Here is a 12,967-nt window from a genome sequence, read left to right on the forward strand (position 1 = left end):
GACAGCAATTTTTCTAATTCTTGTATTTGATGGGAAGAGTTTACCCATTTAAAGTGTCAATTGGTTTGAGATATAAACTCACGCTTGCTATTTTTTTCTTGAAATCGATTCGGTATTCTAAAATTATATGAATTTCGGTTCCATCTTCTAATATAGCAGTGCTTAACTTATTTAAATTTTTTTTTCATACCTTTGTATGCTATGTAACAGGGCAATGATCCTATATTTAATTACAGGGTAAAATTACCGGCATTAGCTTAAACTGTTACATTCCTTTTAAGTTGAAAAGTTTAAAGGCAGCAGAGTTTCATTAAAAATATTGATATCCAATTTCGAAAAATGATTTGAAAATTGTAATTATTATAAATTAATAATTATCATTAATAATTATTATAAATCAAGTTATAATTAATAAATAATTATTATAAATTAATAAAAGAACTTAAAGTATTTATCAAGATTTTTATTTACATTAAAATTTTATTTACATTACAAGTACTTCTTAATTAATAAAAATTGAATGATTTGATAAAACACAGCAATGATAGTTTGAAGGAATGGAATGAACTCCGTTATTACCCATATTTGAAATATGAATTCTGAGTTATAACTGTTTATTCAAAAATTACATTAAAAAAAAATTCCAAAATTGCATTTTTTTTCAAAGTTATGATTTTTTCGTGATACGCGCAACATATTTTAATAAGTATAATTTGTGTAGAGAACTAAAATCATGTACAATTTGCCATAGCTAGCGAATAATCCATGAAACAGTGTTGATTACTGGTTGTATAACTCAGTTCAAATATACTCAGATAAAAATTACTTTAGTACATTTTTTTTTTCTTTTCAAAATTGTTGCTGACATAAAGAAGTAAATACCAGCCAAATGACTTTTCTTTATGTACTTATGCCATCAGATTTGCATTTAATGATCCTGATAGTAATTTTATATTTTGAAGTATAATAAATTTAAATTTTGTTGCGTACTTGGGTGAAGTGGAAATTATTTGTTCCAAACTTGTACTATCTACACTTTTAATGATTAATCTGTTTACCAAATTTTATCCATCTAGCTCTCTTCGTTTTGTAGTTATTATGTTAACGTTTATTCAAACTACCGGATAGACGACTTTCTCTTCATGGTTTTTCGTTTAAAATCTGATAGAAATCTTCAAATTTAGTGTGAATACCATATACCAAATGTCATCCGTCTAGCTTTAAAATTGTATGAGTTAACACGTTGACAGACAGTCATAATTCCAAAAAACTCTTTTTGAATTCGAGAAAGTCTTAAATATGGAATCATTCTTCAAACCTTCTTGGCCGAATTTTTAAGGATTAATAAGGAATTTTTAAGGAATTTTTAAGGAGAGAGAGAGAGAGAGAGAGAGAGAGAGAGAGAGAGAGAGAGAGAGAGAGAGAGAGAGAGAGAGAGAAATACCAATGTTACAACACGAAGCATATTTAACAAATATTATAAACTAAATTATAAAATTATAGAAGCAAGAAGCAAATGTATAGAAATGTGGAAATATATGGTGGCAAATGTGTAAAAAATTAGTATTAAAAATGAAACTTAACTGCTCAAAAATTATTTCTGTTCTAAAATATTCTAAATTTTGCAAATTTTTAGTTAAAAAAATTACCTAAAATTTTTTAGAGAATTACATAAAGCATTTCTTTATTCAATTTATTTTCCCAAATTCTGCTTCCCCGAATGGTTAAAATGGAATTTTTTTCCCCCCTCTTTATGACAAAGTGAGCTATATAATATGTTTACGAAATAGCATCGTGTTTGTATCAATATTTTCGCTATAACTGAGCTTAGAATACCGATACTTTAATTATGAGCACGCTTAATATTGTAACATACATAACTTCTGAAATACCTTATTATCTAGTTGTTTGCGTCTTTGTAAACAAGCGAGGTCCAATCTCTGTTGTTTTATATTTTTCATAATAACTCTTGACTTACATCAAAATTTTTACTTCAATATATCAATTTTGGTCTAAAATTTAATACATGTAACTATAGTTTTCATGCACCAAATTTCCCTTATGTGGCTTGTTATATTTTTGACCTGTTGCATTCCAAAAACTCGGATAGATACACTTACAGACAGTCGATTCTCTGACGAATTTGGCTTAAAATTTGATTTAATTTCATTTCAGATATACGCAATTTCAGGTATGGTGATAAATTCAATTCAACCCAATTCAATTGTATTGTTCGCTACGCCTTTGAGTATACATGTTCACAGCTACGTGCACAAACAGTCAAGTACTTTCCCATCGACTGATTTAGTCCATTATCTGACAAAAATCGACAAATTTAGTGCAAGGATGCAATCCAAATTATATTTCTCTGGCTTGTTGTGTTTTTGAATAATTGTGTTCAAACAGTCAGACGGGTAAACATAAATAATTCTAATTTTTTTTCTTTCATTTTTTTATTCAAGGAAGTCTGGAACAGGGAGATTCATCAAAATCAGAAGGGCGAATTTTTTGCTATACTTTCTTTTTGCAATTTTCCTATAGGAAAAATTAAAAATGTTTTCTTTTGTTTGGCAAAAATAGCATTTATATAGCGAAGAGACATTTCAACATTGCGTTACAGAGATGATGATTGATTTCTTTTTATACATCAACTACAAAAAACTGAAAGAAAATTCGTAATGCGACGAAAATGTAAGAAGTTTATTCGCTTTTAAAATGTAGAGGAAAAAGTGCATCTGGCGACGATGTCATAAATGCCAAGTCTTAAACAAAGGTAACCCACGCGTCGATTTCGGGAACTGCTGGATTATCAACGATGTTTAAGGGATAACATTTAAGAAGTAACTCTTTTATTTTTCCAGATTATTTGATTGACGAGATAATCACCTTGTTAGGAAGTTAGTGTATAATTATTTGGGGATCAACCTCTTAAATGTATGTCGTAGTTAAATGAACCGACACCACTTCACAATACTTCCACACCACATTTGCTTTATTTCTCTTCGATCCTTAATGTTAATAAAAGAGTTATACTTTAACAGGAATAATGCATTTTTTCTTTATTCCTCCAATATCTAATCTTTGTTTCTTATGTTTCTATTAACTGAGACTGAGAAAAAGGACAATCATTCATATTCATGTATACAAGCTGATCTTTGTCAATGAGTATGAACAGTGAATGGTTACCGGATGATATCGGATTACTTTCACATTACCTACAAGTATAAGGATTCTGCAATACATGGTTAATCGCTAAATGTAGTTTCGTATATATGCAAATTCAGTTAGAAACTTGGGTAGCTTCAAATAAATTGATGATGAAGTACAAAAATAAACTACCGTATATCGGAGAAATTATGTCGCTCTTGTCATTCGTAACAAAATAGTTTTTCTTAAGTTTATTTCAAATGATTATTTTTAGAAATGAATTTGAAGTTATGCTGCGAAATAACACTTGTCAATGACGGTATTGAAAATAATTCCTTCCTAATCTTAATTCCTGGCATTTGTGCTTCAAATTTGTATTCATATACCAAAAATGTTTGTCGAAGTTAGCTCCAATTTTCCATATTGGCGCATAATGGCCAAATGTGGCTATTGCTCCATAAAGCCAAACTAATATTCCATAACACTTTCCAAATGCATTCCTAATCGTCTATTATAAATGTTATAATATCTATGTATCTATCAGCATATTTTTTTTAATGATTTTTATGATTTTAACCTTGTTTGCAGCTCCAGATATAACCAACACCTAAAGTAAAATATTACACTAAGTTTTCCGCAACTTAAACGCATATTTTTCTCTAACTATTAATTTCTGCGTAAAATTGCTTTCCAAAATAGTTTCACAGTGAGAAAATCAATTCTAAAATTCTTATCCCTTAATGAAAGATAAAATTAACATTGTACGAGTTTAGAATGAGTTTAATATTTTGAATAGATTTTCTATCGGAAAATTTTTTGTAGTTACTTTTTTGAAAATTCCTTAAATTTGTAGTTATTTTTCACTGAAATACAGAAGTAATCGCTAATTTTATTTAGTGAAAGAGATATTATTACAATGTATAGCAGGATTTTATTTTTTAATGATAGTAGCTTTTGTTTGATGTTTATCTAAATTAATCATATATTTTTTATCAATGTTATTTAATATCAGCTCTCTCTTAAATTCGATTATCGAAATGTTTATAATTTCTGTGAACTGAGTTATTACTGAATATTTTTTCGTACTTAATAAGAGAACCGTAATAGAGCAAAAAACTTTAGTACATTATGTCCAATATAGAAATATTGCTTTGCGCTTTATTCCTTTTGTTTGTGGCTGTTTATTCTTTCAAGTCTGATGGTATATTTTTTTGTACTAACATTTATTTACTCTATACCCTAAGTAGTATAATTTTTACTACCTATATCGTAAATAAGTATAAACAGTATTATCCTTTTACATGTTTGAAGACACCAAAGTTATTGAGGTGTAAAGCGCTATTTGTGTGAAATCCCTTACAGATGAATGTGAGGAAAGTTTCTTCAAATGTCATGATCTTGTGACACCTTAATTATATTTATAAAACCTTTTCATTTAATTATTAAGTAAATCACTGTATCCATATATTTTACCATTAAAATTATGGGTAAAATCTATAAATGGCAATTAGTACCTCGTGCAACTGATTAACTTGTAAGGTATCAAATATCGAAGATAGTAACCTCATAAAGTTCATTGAAATTTCATTTCCGTATCGTCTAAACACACACAAAAAAGGTATCCCTTCTAAGAATCTTTTTTTGTTTCTAATAATTTTAGCATCTGTATATATTCTGAAAAATGGACTTTTTAAAAGCCTAAACTAAAATTACCAGGTAGTCCAACTGAACAGAGATTTGATTTCAAGATGAGTGTAATTTTATAAATAGTTTAATGACTAGTTGGTACAGGTCGAAAAGCATGATGCATTTTTTTTTCAGAATGAAATATTTACCACGCCTCTTCTGTAAGCTATTCAACAGAAAACTGTTTGACCTACTTATTTTTTTTTAATCACTTTGTCTGCGCTACCTCAAAAGTCCTAAATACCCGGTGCCTAGGGTTTGACTAGTCACGTTAAAGTCTGCCGAGTAACTCTCTAACTCTGGTATGTGGTTGGATTTATCATTAGTTATTTTACTCCAGTGACCTTCAAAATATTTCTTTCTTTCTTCATCTTTTGAGTAAAAATTTTTAAATTAAACTTACTGCGCAAATTTCGATGATGCTGTATAAATTATCAGTTTTGGTATAGAGATCTCCTCTTTCAAGTAAACAAATGCTTGATATGCTTCATTATCATTGGTAAAAAATTATCCATAATTATTTGAGGACAAAACCACAATACTTTGAAACTTTTGTAGCTGCAACGCAGCTAAATAAGATAGCTGTAAATTCTATATTTTCCTTTAAAATATGTTTTTCATACTTTAAAGCCTTCTTAATTTGAGTAGTTTTATTGTATCCTTAACAACTCGATCTTAAAACATTGCTACTGATTAAAAATAAAATTTTAATTCTGAAGGCTACTTTAGCTACATGTAAACGTAAAAGAAATACCGATGTGCATTACAACATACAGGTAAAGCTGACTGCCCGACCATTGCAGGATGGAACATGGGTGGTAGGAGAACATGGAATCGCTTACTTTTATGAGGAAATCCCATCTTCGTACTGGAGATAGTTCTTGAGTAGTTTGTATCAATTTGCAAACTTAAAGGTCAGAATTTAAAGCACATGAAACTGAATTGAGTCAACTAATATTTACAAGCTACACAAATATTCCGATTTTGCAGTCTTTCATTTGATGCTTGAAACATTACATGTTAGCATAAAGCCAAACAAAGTTGCATGATGAGTACTTGCATGTATATCTATATAAAATATAGATAAATTACTAGATAGTTGACAGAATGTGCAAAAAATGTAGGTTTCATTTACTGAACGAATTACTTTTACTTGCATTCTAAAATAAACGATAGTATGAAAAATAATCAGCAGCATTTCACATTTTTTTACTTAATGATATAGAAAAGGGTTTTAAATTATCCTTCAAAAAGAGACTGTTTTGATTGTTCTATAAGATTATACAATGTTATTTTAGATGGTGCAAATTTTGTTCATGCTTAAAAACTGATAATAAACAGATGAAAAAACTCGCACTAATTTTTATAACCAGAAAGATGCTTGAAATTTCATATTCCATTAATATATATATAAATTTATTTTGTCGAAAAACATTCCTTCTCTTATTGTATTTATTGAAAAATATAACCAGGAATCCAGTGAGGATTTTTCTTTCAATACAATATATATTCCAATGATATCTTTTCGGTTGTACTCATTGAAATTAAAAAGTATCGGCAATTTTATCATTTAAGTAAAAAATAATTTAAAGTCTACTTTTCAAGATTTTTCAAAGTCTACTTGTTAAATGATTTTTATAATAGAAATCACAAAATACAATCAACCAATTCAAATTGTTCGATATGAATAGAAATAATTCGCTAATAAGTAATGAGGAATATTCACAGTTTGATGATTGCTAAATATTCCCATGGTCTGCGAATTTCTGTTTGACCTTTAAGAAAATTGTTTTAGTCCTTTAATAAATATGCAAGAGTTTAAGAAAAGTATGAAATTATAAAAGTTAAATTAAAAACAATTGATTCTTTAAAAATGGTTGGATTAGTTTTAACCTTCTTAGTTATCATCTATTTGTGGAGTCTCATTTTAGCACTAATATATTTGTATTTTAAATCAATAAGCAAGAGATTTTGAACATAAATTTTTTTTTACCACATAAATAAGAATTAAAGTTTTCTGTACCATCATGAAAGCCTTTTTCAATTTAGAATCAATGCATTCTCAATAAGGTGCTTATAAAAGTTTTAAAAAAAATTGCTAAAACATATTCGCATAACTGAAATTTTAACATTATAATAAAATTGAAATGTTAAATATAAAATTTAATATATTTAATTTTAACATTTTTAAATATAAAGTATATTAAAATTCAAATAAATAAATTTGAATATGCAAATTAAAATAGATAATTTTTAATAGTATATAATAGTAAATATTTAGATTTTTTATTAATAACGCTTAAGACGACGATTGACCCTGTTTCATTGCTGCAATTTCAATATGTAAGCCTTCACGTATTCGATGCATTGAGATTCATTTATTTCTAGCTTAAGTTAATTAAGCTTTGGGTATAATTGCACAAGCTACATTCAAGAATGAATCTTTTATTCGGCCGATATAAACCCTAAAATCATAAATATGTGGCCAGACAACCACCGTAGTTCCAAATTTGAGTGTTCCAATAGTAAATAAAATATATAACTGAATAAAAAAAAGCTAAAAACACAATGTTAAAAAATGATGTTATTTTACGCTCATTCATCACAATATTTTGTGTATCACCAAAAATAATGTAATATACCGATAAGGACACGTGTACGATAGGTTGAGAAATCATGCAATAAAATATTCATATTTCGCTTTCATATCGACATGTCACTAGTCATCAGTTGAAACGAATGAGTTACGAATTTGCGGTCAGTGACTTTCTTTGTTTTCAAAAATAGAAAAAAAAAAAAGAAGAAACATGTTTTGTTTGATATTTTACCAGTCGCTTTCCAAGCGAAGCGTCATCATTCGAACTAATTCTGGTCATTCAGTGATGGATCGATGAGTTTTTGATGGACAGTAAAATTTATTCTCCAATGTGCTTTCTTTCCAGAAACATACGCTTGGTTGGTAAAGTACACACCATCATTTGTCAGTTTGCAAAGATTTCACGACAATTAAATGCTTGCTTTTTGAATACACGACTCATGCTATCATAAAATATTTTGCATATACATGTTTGAAGTGCAAAATCACAAGAAAAAGGAGATAGCTTTTGGAATGATTTCCCAAGTGTGACATTTCAGTTACTTGAAAAGCTCTCATTAGATTCAAAATATTAAGAAAAGAAACCAGTATAAATTAGTTTTATATAGTATTACTTCGCATTTAATATCCCGTTTTTAACGTTTTCCCGTTATTCACAACATTTGTTATTGGTCTCATGAGATTTCCTATTTACATTTTCCTCCTGTTTACACCACTATTCCTCTTGGTCTCTTAACATGTGTGACGGAGGGAAAATACCGTAATTAACGAAATAGATTTTAATTGAATTTCAATATGAATTTATAGTTTATGGTTTCTCTGCTTCAATTAATACAGCAAATGAATCGCAGCATTTATTTTTTCTTTCATTTTTTTTTCTATCCTTTTTTTTTAAATAATGGTATTCCTTCAACAATGATATCAGGAGAAATGTATTTCTAGATTTTGATTAACTAATAGTTGAGTTACAATTCCATTTGTCTCATATGCATGATAGACTGAGTTTACAACGCAATGGATTCATAATACATAGAGGGTAGCAATATAATCAAAATTAATTATTAAAAACTATATACCATTTCTTTATGTTTATTTAGTACAATGTATCAATACAATTTTTTATCAACTTTAAAAATACTTCAGAGAAAGTAGAGAAAACTTTCAATTAACTTACTACTCGCCATTTATAAGAAACATGAATTTGCTTTTCTCGAGAAATAGATTTTAAAAAAAGGAGCCAAAGCTAGAAAGTAAACATCATTGATTTAATAATAAGACATCTCACTTAGCTAAAATTCAGAATGATTTCAATTGAATCATGCTTTTGAACCACGCATGAATGAACTATGCTTTTGAAACAATATGGAACCTCGAAGGATTCCAGATGAAAAGAAATTTTGTTAAATCATTTGTTAAATTTAAAAAAAATTTTAATGCTTAAATTGTATGGCAGAATGATACAGTTTTTAATAAGATTGAAAATCGAACAAAAAAAAATGCATCAGATATTTTATATATATTTGTTTTACTTAAAAAATACTTTAAGACAAGGTAAACTGAAAATTTATTAATTTTCCTAGAATATATGTTTGTAGTGCAAAAATAAAACAGCAAAATATGTTTTGAAAACTATATTGTACACATATTTTATTCATGTTTTCAATGAGCCATTCTGGTAAATATACGACGAAGAAACATTTTACCTGATTTTTTTTATCTAATCATTTCGGGTGATATAATTAAAGTAATCAAATAGAGAATCGTTCAAAGAAATCATTAAAATGTTTCATACAGCTGTATCCTTGTAGTTGTATTTAAAATACTTCAGCAATCGTCACATTATTATGTTTTTTTCAGTTATTGGGATTCAGCCATTTAAGAGAATTCTTTGCTTTCCGCGACTCCAAAATTCATATACTTCTTAGAGAATTAAAAGAATCCATATTTTCAGAAAGGCTGTACTAATATTTAATTCTCATCATTTCTAGAGAATAGAAAATTATCGTTCGTTATATTCTATTATTCGTATCATTTTTTTTCCTATGAAATCAGGCACAGTAGCCTCAACTTAGAGTCGATTCTTCGTTTTTGAGTCCTTTGGATCGCAGGTATAAGATTAAATTCCACCACAGTTCCGAAGTGCATATATTCCTAAAACACGCTCTATCTACCGTCATGGAATAAAGGATCTCGTTCGCCATCTGATTACAATGCTTGAAAATTACACCCGAAATCGTCCCAAAATGAACTCAGTAGAGCCTCGATTATCCGAGCCTCTATCCATCGAGGTCTTTGTTAACCGAGCCGCTGCTAGAAAATGGAGTTGAGATTTTCATTTTTTTTTTTTTTTTTAATAAATATACTCGTAGAATTTTTCAGAAGAGGCTGTCAAACCTGGCATTGGAGCCGATTTTTGAGATGCGTAGACTTGTAATACGACGTTATGACATGTGTTCTTTCATAACTTAAAAAGCAATTTAGAGAAAAAATAAATAAAAAGACAGCTTCAATCTTAACCATTTCAATAGTGATGAGAGCGAATTTCGTACATTTTCTTGAGAAAATGGCTTTTTCAATGTGTCTGGAAGTCTCTCGTGTGGAGTAAGATGTTATTTTGAGAACACTTTTAAAGGCATTGAAAAATTACACAGTTAAAAAAAGTATTGGAAAGTAACAACAAAAGTCAGGAAGTATTGACCTCTTTTCAGTGATTGATCTTTTGAATACTTATCAAAGATGGATCTTTCAATGGCTTTTCTAATGTGTGAGATGTATTTTCTTCTTCTCTTGTAACTTCAAGATACAATTTCTCAAATATTATGTCGTTTAATATGTGGTAATATTTGCAGATCCAACAAAGAAATCTTTTCGAAAGAAAACTACATTTAAAGAGATTTTAAATAGAAAAATAATTTTATATTGCTCTTATAATCGATATTCTATTGTAAAATAAAAAATAAACCTTTCTTGTAGTTTCAAGAAGTTGTAAATACGCTAAATCTGTAGCATCAGGAAAATGACGTTTTTGTAAAACAAAACATTCATTACCGGGTGTTTTATTTTTGCTTTGATAAATAATGCAGCAAATGATTTTCCGACTTTGGAATGTTTTATTTAATAATAATTATTTGGATATTTTTTTATTTTCTAGATGCAGGAACACGCGAAATAGAGAAGAATATTTAAAAAAAAAAGGGGGGGAGTGTGCCGAAAGGCTGTATCATAAGTCCTATAATGCAGACCCCTGAAATAGTGAATTTTTCACAAATGACATTCATGGCATTGAGCTAAATTGATCAGAACAGATCTCTCCTCCAACAAAATAAATAGAGCATATGAGATTTAAGGGTGATCGTTTTTAACATAATTATTTTTCACTATATAGGGGTCATTTATGGATAAGTCACTGTTAGGAGAGTAGAATGTCATCAAAAGTTGATATAAATTGCTCTTACTGATGAACTACAATGATGATGGAATTAAAGTTTAAAATTAATTAATTAAAAATAACTGCAATTTTTGGTGGAGTTGACAATATCTTTTGTGGGAACTATGAAAATGTTCTACACAAATAAAATAGTCAGTTGCAAAGAGTGAAAAACACTGCTTATATTCTAAGTCTAGTAGGAATAATTTTGTGGGAACTATGAAAATGTTCTACACAAATAAAATAGTCAGTTGCAAAGAGTGAAAAACACTGCTTATATTCTAAGTCTAGTAGGAATAATTTTGTGGGAACTATGAAAATGTTCTACACAAATAAAATAGTCAGTTGCAAAGAGTGAAAAACACTGCTTATATTCTAAGTCTAGTAGGAATAATTTTTTGAAAATACACAACGTTCATCCATTTTTCCTTTAATATTACATAGAATGACCATTTTCTATGTTTTAAACTAAATTATGTTCACAAACATACCATTTGTTTTTAAATAAGTTAAGATTATATTTAAGATTTTTTTTTTTTTTTTTTTTTTTTTTTTTACTGTTGCAATGATGTCACTTAGCAAATTGCATTAAATATTTAGTTTTTCTTTATTGCAAAACTATGCTTCATAGTAAGCTGATGAGTTTCGGTTTTTATGATGTAAAATTGACGAAAATGATTTGTCTCCACAAAAAAATGCAATCAAAATTGAGATGCCTGAATTTTCCGTTTGGCGGGCACTAAGCCTTATAGATCAACACTTCATAATTCGATGAACTCATATGGGACACTGCGAGGAGCGGCAGTTGGCAGAACGATGAGTGCATCATATTCCTTTTATGTCTTAGTAAATTTTTTAAAAACAAATTTTTGCTAGAGTACTAAAAAATTTATTCTTTTTTTTATTTTCATAATTTCTCATTTTTTAGTCTGTAATTCATCATTTATTATCATAAATAATTTGAATTTTGAAATTATATATATTTTTTTCAAATTTTCTTTCAGGTGGTTCCACTTTCATAGAAACAAAATTAAATTTATCTATTAATTTATAATGAATGTTTCTGACTACGTTCGTAGTAAATTTTTTGCAAAATTTTATAAAATACTTATGTCTTAAAATTTTTGAAAAAAAAATTGATTGAGAAAACATCTGTTAAATAAAATATTTAAGTTAAAGGCCAAAAGTGTCATAAAAATTGGAAGATATACATTTTTTTTTTCTTTCAAACAGATATAGAAAACAGGAACTCTCTAGTTTAGAAGTTAATGAAATTATTTGTTCAAAAGATTTAAGAAATATATTGTCAAGTTTTTAATCTAAGAACTAAACTTATTTTTTACAGTTTTCAAATGCTGAAATAACATGAAATTCATTTTTTCTCATTATGAAGGATTAAAACTGCTGCAAAAGGACTTTAAACGAACAGATTACTTATTAAGCAGTTTCGGAGCTGCAGGACACGTGGAGAAATTATTATATCAAATATGAATAAAAAATATCTATTCAGTTTTAACTTTTGAGTTGTTCGTACGAAGATATTACCAAAATTGAAAAATGTGAATTAAAGATGCAAAATATTATCAAAATGTAGATGATGCAATCATAAAAATGAATGTAATTTTGCAAAAAATGAACGTAGAATCAAAATCCGTGCGGTTTTTTAAGAAAATTCTTCAGAAATAAAAAGCATTGAAGTATTCGATATTTTAGTTCAAAATCGACTGGTTCCTAAGTTTTGGAATTATTAAAATTGTACTTTTCCATCGTCAAATTCGAAAGTGAGATAAAAATTGATCTACTATCTTCACAAGCATGAAACAAGTGCGGAAAAGGGTGTAAAAATGAATTCTCTTATCAATTATTTTCTATTAAAACGCAATAAAAGAAATTTGTTCCAGCTCCAATAAGTTACTTTGATTTGCAGGAAGAAGTATCAGTATCGACAGCATGCCCATAATTTGACAGGTAAGCTAAATCTTCAAGTTAATCTCACGTACCATTTGCCTATTTTTCTTTAGGTAAACATAATTTACTGTGAAGAAATTCCAGACCATAAATAAGGTATTTTAGCATCGCACAAAGGTTTTTCTAACTCTCAATTTTCTGCC

At 28.2% G+C, this 12,967-nt stretch overlaps 1 protein-coding gene across 1 annotated transcript in view; it reads left to right on the forward strand.

The window, feature by feature from the left end:
• Positions 1-12,967, forward strand: part of LOC129960381 (LIM domain-binding protein 2-like) — a 363,994-nt gene that overhangs the window by 23,184 nt on the left and 327,843 nt on the right. The gene's annotated exons all lie outside the window — the stretch shown is intronic.

The sequence above is a fragment of the Argiope bruennichi genome, chromosome X2 (assembly GCF_947563725.1).
Source record: "Argiope bruennichi chromosome X2, qqArgBrue1.1, whole genome shotgun sequence".
Lineage (NCBI taxonomy): Eukaryota > Metazoa > Arthropoda > Arachnida > Araneae > Araneidae > Argiope > Argiope bruennichi.